An 8,393-nucleotide genomic window follows, 5' to 3' on the forward strand; every position below is an offset into this window, starting at 1 on the left:
TAATTTTATGTGTCAACTTGACTGGGCCACAGGGTACCTAGATATTTGGTCAAACCTTATTCTGGGTGTTTATGTGAGGGTGTTTTTGGGTGAGATTAGCATTTAAGGCAGTAGAGTGAATAAAGCAGATTGTGTTCCGTAATGTGGGTGGGCTTCATCTATCAGTTGAAAGTTTAAATAGAACAAAAGGCTGCCCCTCCCGCATAAGAAAGAGAATTAATTGTCTTGTCTGACAGACTTTGAATTGGAAAATCAGCTATTCCTGGTTCTACCATGTTCTGCCGGCTTTCAGACTTCGACTGGAACATTTTTGGCTCTTCTTGGTTCTGGACAGCTTTTGGGTTTTGGACTTGAATTAGGACATCAACTCTAAAGATTTTGGACTTGCCAGTTCTTGCCAGTTTCCATAAGTGTGTGAAGTGTGTGAGCCAATATTAGATATATAAAATTGTATCAATAGCCTAAGAAAAAATATATATATATATATATATATATATTTTTTTTTTTTCTTTTTTCTGTTTCTCTGGAGAACCCTGACTAATACAGGAAGCTAGCCCTTCTTTACCTGAAGAACCAGGGAAGGCTTCCTGAGGAAGTTGCTTACAAGGTACACCTTCTCCTCCTTGGGGCCCTCTTCCTAACACCCCTTTTTATTTCTATATATATAACTAGACTCAAGTTGAAGAAGCCCTCAAAAGATGAGGTACAAGATGTGACTCATGACGAGGTGTGATATATACTATAAGAACTGCATGGCTTTTTTCAATTTATATAGAAATCTAGGGGATATATGTGAGAATGGATATTAAGGGTGTGTCGAGGAATATAAAATTATCAGGCTAAATTTTCAGGCTCACTAATCAGAGATTCAATGTTTTAGCTCAAGGAGTTAGGAAGGGCTTAACTGGTTGGTTGGTTGGTTGATTGGTTGGCTGGACCAAAAATATGGCCTACACTAAATAAAGTCGAAATGCCTTGTTATATTGTAGAGAAAGGTATCTATTCAAAGGCTTGAGGAAATTGCAATGTTAGGGTATATTTACCATGCAAGACATAATTACCATGCAAGATTGATTGCTCTCCAATCCTGAGAGGACATGCCTTTCACAACAGCTTGAAACATAAATTTGTTATGGAGTGTCAGCATCCTTGAAAGCTCTATGGTCTCTCTTCTTTGTAGGTCAGAAATTACAGAGGAAACTGCTACCATTGAAATAGTATTCCTAACCCCTAAATAGAGATAACAATATCCTGAGATATCAGGGGCCAAAGGGTGGCACTTAATTGCCAGATGTAAGATGGACATAGTTACCATAATGGACAGCGGGGTCAATATTGTAATCAGAATAGTTTGATTTACAGAGATTATGGTGTTGGTGAGTTGTTATGATGTCCCTTGAATATAAATAGATGGCCAACCTATTAAATTCTTATTTGATCTGTATAAGCAAAGGCGTTCTAGATCTAGTGAATAGAAGTCTGATTTGAGTTCCCAGAATAGTCAATTCCTTCAATCAATTCCAAATTTGAGTCGGTTAACAGATTCAGAACCCATTGAGAAAGGATCCCACTACACTGCCAAAAACTTAGACTGTTAATATTTCTCTCAGTCTTTTCCAAAAACGTCCTTTAAAAAGTTGACTATGCATTGGGGGAAGGGAATTCTGAGGAATGAAGTTCAGCCTAGCTTGGTTGACATAGCACAAAGCCATCACAGTGTACTCCTTGTCAATTTGGTACCCATAAACATTTCCTTAAAACATCTCCTTAAAACGTACTGCATGATACAACTATGCTGTATGTAACTGCAAACATGCCAACCCTTTCCCCAGAAGAGGATTCAAATCCTTGGGTGATGTTTCTCTTCTTTTTTGTAGCTTGAATGCTGAGATTAACTATCATCAATACTTCTTGTGTTATGAAGTTAGCTATTATTAACACATCTGTGTTAAATAAGAGGATAAAAGATGGAAAAATATTTGGTTAATATTTATACAAACATTCATATCAATAGGAAGAAATCTCATAACTAATGCAGTCTTCATTTCCACAACTGGTTATGTGGTTGTAGCAGGTATTTATAACTGCTGCCTTATATACTACCTATTCCATTGTCCCTTTGCCATCTTCACTCACCTTAGTAGGCCATGGTTCTTTTCCTGGTGGGATGACACAAACCCTTATTCCTGAAGGGTCTGAGCCATTATTAGTCCTGCCTGAATTGCAGTTTCGTAGTTTTCCATTGACTAGAATCACAAGATGTAAATATTAGGAGGCACTCTAGGGGATCTTCTGTGTTCCAGACATAATCTTCCTTGCCTCCATTGTGTAGTACCAACCTGATCTCCTCCTGATGGGAGCAATCACCTCAGCTATCACAGTAACACCTTTGTTTTCCATTCATTCAGAGGCATAAGGAACCCAAAGTGACCAGGTGGCAGTTTCAACTTCCAATTCAGTGGAATCATTGTTTTGTCCTCTAGTAGAAGCATTCCTCCCTCTGGAACTAAGACGTCTAGACCAGCAGAGTTTAAAGTCATGAGGACAGGAAGCAAAAATATTGCTGGTGGATCACTAGTAGTACAGAGGCCTCTGCTGTTTCCATCTCTTGATTCCTGGTTATGGGGAAAAAAAGCACTGTATATTGCATGCTAATTTAGACCATATACCACATCCTGGAGGACATTGCCCCATGCTTCAGAAGTAATACCACCTATTAATAGCTGTTACCTTATCTGGGTCTTCAAAAGGCCATTCCACAATGCTGTCAAACCAGCTACTTCAGGATTATGGGAAAAATGAGAGGACCAGTAACTTCCATCAGTATGGACCCATTGCTGTACTTCATTTGTTGTGACGTGAGTTCTTTATTAAAAATGATACTGTGTGGGATACCACAACAGTGAGCAAAGCATTCTGTAAGTTTGAGTGTGGCAGTTTTGGCAGAAGCATTGTAAAGAAGGAAAATTCATATCCAGAGTAAGTGTAATTGAAAAGTTGTTTTACTGCTGTACCTCTAATACTTTATATAGGTTTATATGGACTTTTGTGGACTAGTCTAAGAAACCAAATATTACAATTCTTTTTTTCTATGAGAAAATATATTCAAAGTTCCAAGAAAAATAGACTTAGAAGAAAGAATTTGTTTTAAAATATTTTAGAATGTATGAAATATAAGTATTAAATGACTTCAAAATATCAAAAAGTGCCCTTATTATAAATTAAATTAATAGCCTTATGTTAAAAAAGTGTTGTAGTCAATTATGGTTAAAAATTATTTAATTTGTAAGATCTTTATTGTCTTTGCCATAAGTTATAATTTTTTAAAAATTAATCTAGTAGACGCTATTTAATGAACTTAAAAATAGTTTGGTATGGTATTCTGAGAGTTTTGACCAGAGATATAACTCAGTGATGTACTCTGACTAAATTTTATGATTTACTAGAAGATCATTATATTTATGGTACTCTTTACAAATCCATAAGTGTAAGTAGAATGAGACTTCTTTTGCCCTGTTTTGATATGGAATGGCATGTATTGTAGTATACATGCTACACCTAAAAGGTACCAGTGCAAAAAATTATTAAAAGCATTATTTATGATTGAATCTATGGTAATGAAAATACTTTTGTATGTTAAACACTACAGGAAATTACACTAATTCAAATTTTGCAAGTAGGTATCATCAGTATCATTTTAAATGTTAGAAAAATTAATGAATACCCAAATTGGTAGCAAATATTTTTCATTCAACATGAAACTTTCGGGATAACATTAAATTTAGGAAATCATGCTCTTCACCCTTTTGAGTAATTTTGTAAATTTAGCATAAGACCAATGTATTTGCCTTAAGTTCACAGTAAAATCCTTCTTTTGGTATAGCAGTGTGCCAGTAGCCATGTCACACAATGCTACTGAATCTATGGTTAAAATTAAGTGGGACCCAGGAAAGAAAATAAGCAGCCCTTCATTCTGCTAGAACTGAAGGCTAGAAAACTTGACCTGTAATCCAGTTTTGCCTGATGGCCTAGTTAATGGCTCAATACTTTGCTATGCTGTGGCTATCAGCTTAAGGGAATATAAATTATAATAATTAAGGATTCTAGTTGTGTATGAACAGTAAATGTATTTGTACCCTATTAATACCTTTAAAAAATAAGACTTTTTCTGTAACTTTTTCATAAGTAAGTCTTTTAAATAAGGGGAAGGAAAGAGAAACACATTGAATGCTTGCTTTTATTAGCATTGTCTCTTTAAAGTATTATATTTTCACTTTTTATAAATGAAGAAACAAAAAATCATAGAGGTTAAATAACTTGCCTGTTATCAAATAGTTGGTAAATATTGCTCTATCTTTGCATAAACCTTTTCTTAAAGAACTTTTCAAACTGTTCCCTGATTTTCTTGTGAATTGAATTTTATCCTAGCAAAATCCTGTGAACGTTTGTTTCATTATGCATAGTTCTACAGGTGAGGAAAATGACAAAGGAAAGGTTAAGCAGATTATAGTCATATAACTCAGGATGATAAGATCTCTGGAATTTTGTAGTTATAATACATAGTAAGAATTGGAGGTGAGCAGAAATACCATAGTATATTTTATTTTCTATATCTATATGTGGTATTATTGATATGTATTGGTATTATTGATTATTATATGTAATCTCACATTTGTTCTATTTGAATAAAGTCTAGATAGAGATATGAAGACCAAAGGATGAGTAATGAAAGAGAATAGGAAAAAAATGGGGACATGAATTTTTTTTTTTTGAAAATTCAGAAGCATTGGTTTCTTTTTCTTTTTCTTTCTTTTTATTTCAGCATATTATGGGGGTACAGATGTTTAGGTTACGTATGTTGCCCTTGCCCCCCCCAACAAGTCCGAGTTTCAAATAGGGACACGAATTTCTTGAAAAAAAGTTTGATTTATAGTTTTTTAAATAAACAACTTATATATTAATACTTAGACTTTAAAACCCACCAAATAATTTCAAAAGCTTACTCAATAGATTTATCTAAAATATTTATAGTAGAATTCATTATAATTCCTTTATATTGGATAACTAGTATTATACAATTCTCAAATGCCAAAACGATCTGAAATTTGTCTTCTTGTGATACTGTTGTTTTAATCTTAAGAAAGCAGGATTCATTCCTTCCTTTCATATGAGCCTCCTTTAGTTCCTTGCTATCCCAAATGTAGTCCATGGGCCCACAGATTGGTATCACTGATTACTTATTAGCAATGTAAAATCTTGGGCCTACCCTACACCTTCTGAATAAAAATATGCATTTTTAATGAGATTTATTATAGGCATATGAAGGTTTAATACTGATGTTGACTTCTAATCTAGGTTGACTGCTTTACTATACTCTTGTCTGCCTGATTTACCTGCAGATATTGGAATTAGAATAGCCAATATCATCCATTTAGTCCCGTAGAACTTGTAAATCAGGACTCTACCTTGTTTTTTGAATTACAGTTTATATTTTTCTGAAATGAGAAACTTAAACTACATTGTAGCTACATCATTATGTTTTAAAAATCTATGTATTTCACAATTAGGTTTCTATTAAATTTCTGTTTTAAGCAAAATGAGAACTATGGGACTGAAAGTAATGTACTTTTATATCATAGCTAAATTGGAATGCATCATAGTGTTATTAATTATAGTAAGGAAATTACATTTTTCCCCCTCAACAAACAGAAAGACCAGATTCTAAAACATGCATGATTTTCTGTGCCCTTATCTAAGGATGAAAAATACCTGAAATTGCTAGATTCTCCCTCATCAGTCTTTCCCCCATATTTTGGTCCCCCGTAATGTGACCAGCAAAGTAAGATATAGAAGTTTCATAAATAAATATTGGCTGCTGTCTTCTCACATTTCTCTTTTCCTCTTAATGGTTTTGTTGATAGACAAAATGACACCTGTAAAGCAAATAAAATATTTTCAAGGTTCTTACAAGAACAGTATTTGTCTCTTGCAATGTTGTTACTAATAATAAAATTTCATTTTAGTGGGCAGTTACTTAACCATTTTGTTACTTACATGATATGCTTCGGGTGAGGTTCTTAGACTTAAAAATATGTGAAAGAGTAAGGGAAACTTAAAAGGACTGTGTCGTATAATACTTAATAGATTGATTAAGAGTAAGGAAAACTTAGGAGGACTGTGTCTTAATAGATTGATGGTTATGTGTGTAAAGAGAAGTAACCATAAAGTTTGTGGTAACAGTCCAATAACTATTTTAGAAGTGTTAAATTAATAAAAATGATGCTCAAAGTATATATATTATGCTATATATGAGAGATCCTAAACAACAGTGGGAATGGTATTTTTTTCCTGATCCTATAATAGAAACATGAATGTAAGAAAACTACATATTGCAGTGGATACTAACTATTGTAATAGGATGTTAATACCATGGTCTAAAGGTACTTAGTGATGATGGTTCTCCTAGGATCTATACAAGAAAAAGTAAGAACTTACGTGTGTAAAGCAATTCTTATTATAGGTGTTATCTTCAAGAAAAAGCAAAAGGAAAATAAATGTATTCTGGAGAAAAGCATACACTAGTAGAATTGTAATATTCTTTAAAAATTTACTGAAAATCAGAAACTCTTCAAGAAGTAAAAGTTGAGCATGTTTAAGTATGCAAAACCTTCAGAACACTTCTGAGATGACAGTGTTCTCTGGCTTCACCTGTAGAATTCTGTGAAGAATCAAAGACTTTAACTGCCATTCCATGTAATCAGAGAATGCTCTTCTATAAGACATTCCTTAACAAATGATCCATATAAAAATCATATTTTTAAGAATATATATTCATTTAGCAATAGAGAAAACATTTAAGTGAAAATTTTATTAACTGGATGTTTTTGTTATGCCATTGGAACTATCTTAGGAGCAAGATTCCAAGGCAAAAGTGAAACTGATGGTGATACTGCTATTATATTTAGCATTTAATACTAGCATGGCATTAGTAATATAGCAGACGTAGAAATATTACTTTTTTTTTTTTTTTTTTTTTTACCATTCTTGAATTTGGTAATTCACAGTAGAGTCTGTACAACATAAATTCTGATTCCTTTTCCATTTTGTCTAATTTAGATCCCCCTAGCTTCTGCTGAGTATAAAATAAATGGGCCTGGGATTGTAAATTTTACATATTCAGATATATACCTCAATTTGGGCATTGTCTTTTTTCTTTCTTTTTTTTAAATTATTTTTTCTTTCAGCATATTATGGGGGTACAAATGTTTAGGTTACATATATTGCCTTTGCCCCACTGGAGTCAGAGCTACAAGCATGTCCATTCCCCAGATGATGCGCACCACACCGATTAGGTGTGTATATACCCCTCCCCCCCATCTGCCCGACACCCGATGAATGTTATTATTATATGTGCCCTTAAGTGTTGATCAGTTAATACCATTTGATGGTGAGTACATGTGGTGCTTGCTTTTCCATTCTTGTGATGCTTCACTTAGTAGAATGGGCTCCAGCTCTATCCAGGATAATATAAGAGGTGCTAGATCACCATTGTTTTTTGTGGCTGAGTAGAACTCCATGGTGTACATATATCACATTTTATTAATCCACTCATGCATTGATGGGCACTTGGGTTGTTTCCACATCTTTGCAATTGTGAATTGTGCTGCTATAAACGTTCTAGTGCAGATGTCTTTTTTATAGAATGTCTTTTGTTCTTTTGGGTGGATGTCCAGTAATGGGATTGCTGGATCAAATGGTAGTTCTACTTCTAGCTCTTTGAGGTATCTCCATATGATTTTCCACAGAGGTTGTACTAGTTTTCAGTCCCACCAGCAGTGTATGAGTCTTCCTGTCTCTCTGCATCCACGACAACATTTATTGTTTTGTGACTTTTTGATGAAGGCCATTCTCACTGGAGATAAGTGATATCTCATTGTGGTTTTGATTTACACTTCCCTGATGATTGGGCATGTTTTAATGAACATGTGAACATGTTTAAAATTAACCTTCACCATAATTAAGCTCAGTAGAAATAGAAATTGTTAGTGATAGCTCATAAAGTTAAACTTACAAAATATTACTAGGGACAAATTTTGTACTTCATTAGTTTTAGAATTTTTCTTTTTGTTTGTCTCTTTATTGGAAAATGAGTTTTTATGTGATCAATACTGTGAAAGATGCCAAAGAAGAACAGCATAAGAATTTTTTGTTTTACTCTAAAGCAACCCATGTATTTTATTTATAAATCCAATTATCTATTGAATGGCCGCTGTGTTTTACATGCCAGAAGAAAATGGTTTCTTTTCAACTCCGGTTTTATATGGCTTCTTATAAACTTATAGCTTTAGGAAATGCTATACTTCTTAATATTTAGTAGCTTTTAGCACCATTTG

Source organism: Propithecus coquereli, unplaced genomic scaffold (genome assembly GCF_000956105.1).
Source record: "Propithecus coquereli isolate 6110/MARCELLA unplaced genomic scaffold, Pcoq_1.0 Scaffold9, whole genome shotgun sequence".
NCBI classification, from domain to species: domain Eukaryota; kingdom Metazoa; phylum Chordata; class Mammalia; order Primates; family Indriidae; genus Propithecus; species Propithecus coquereli.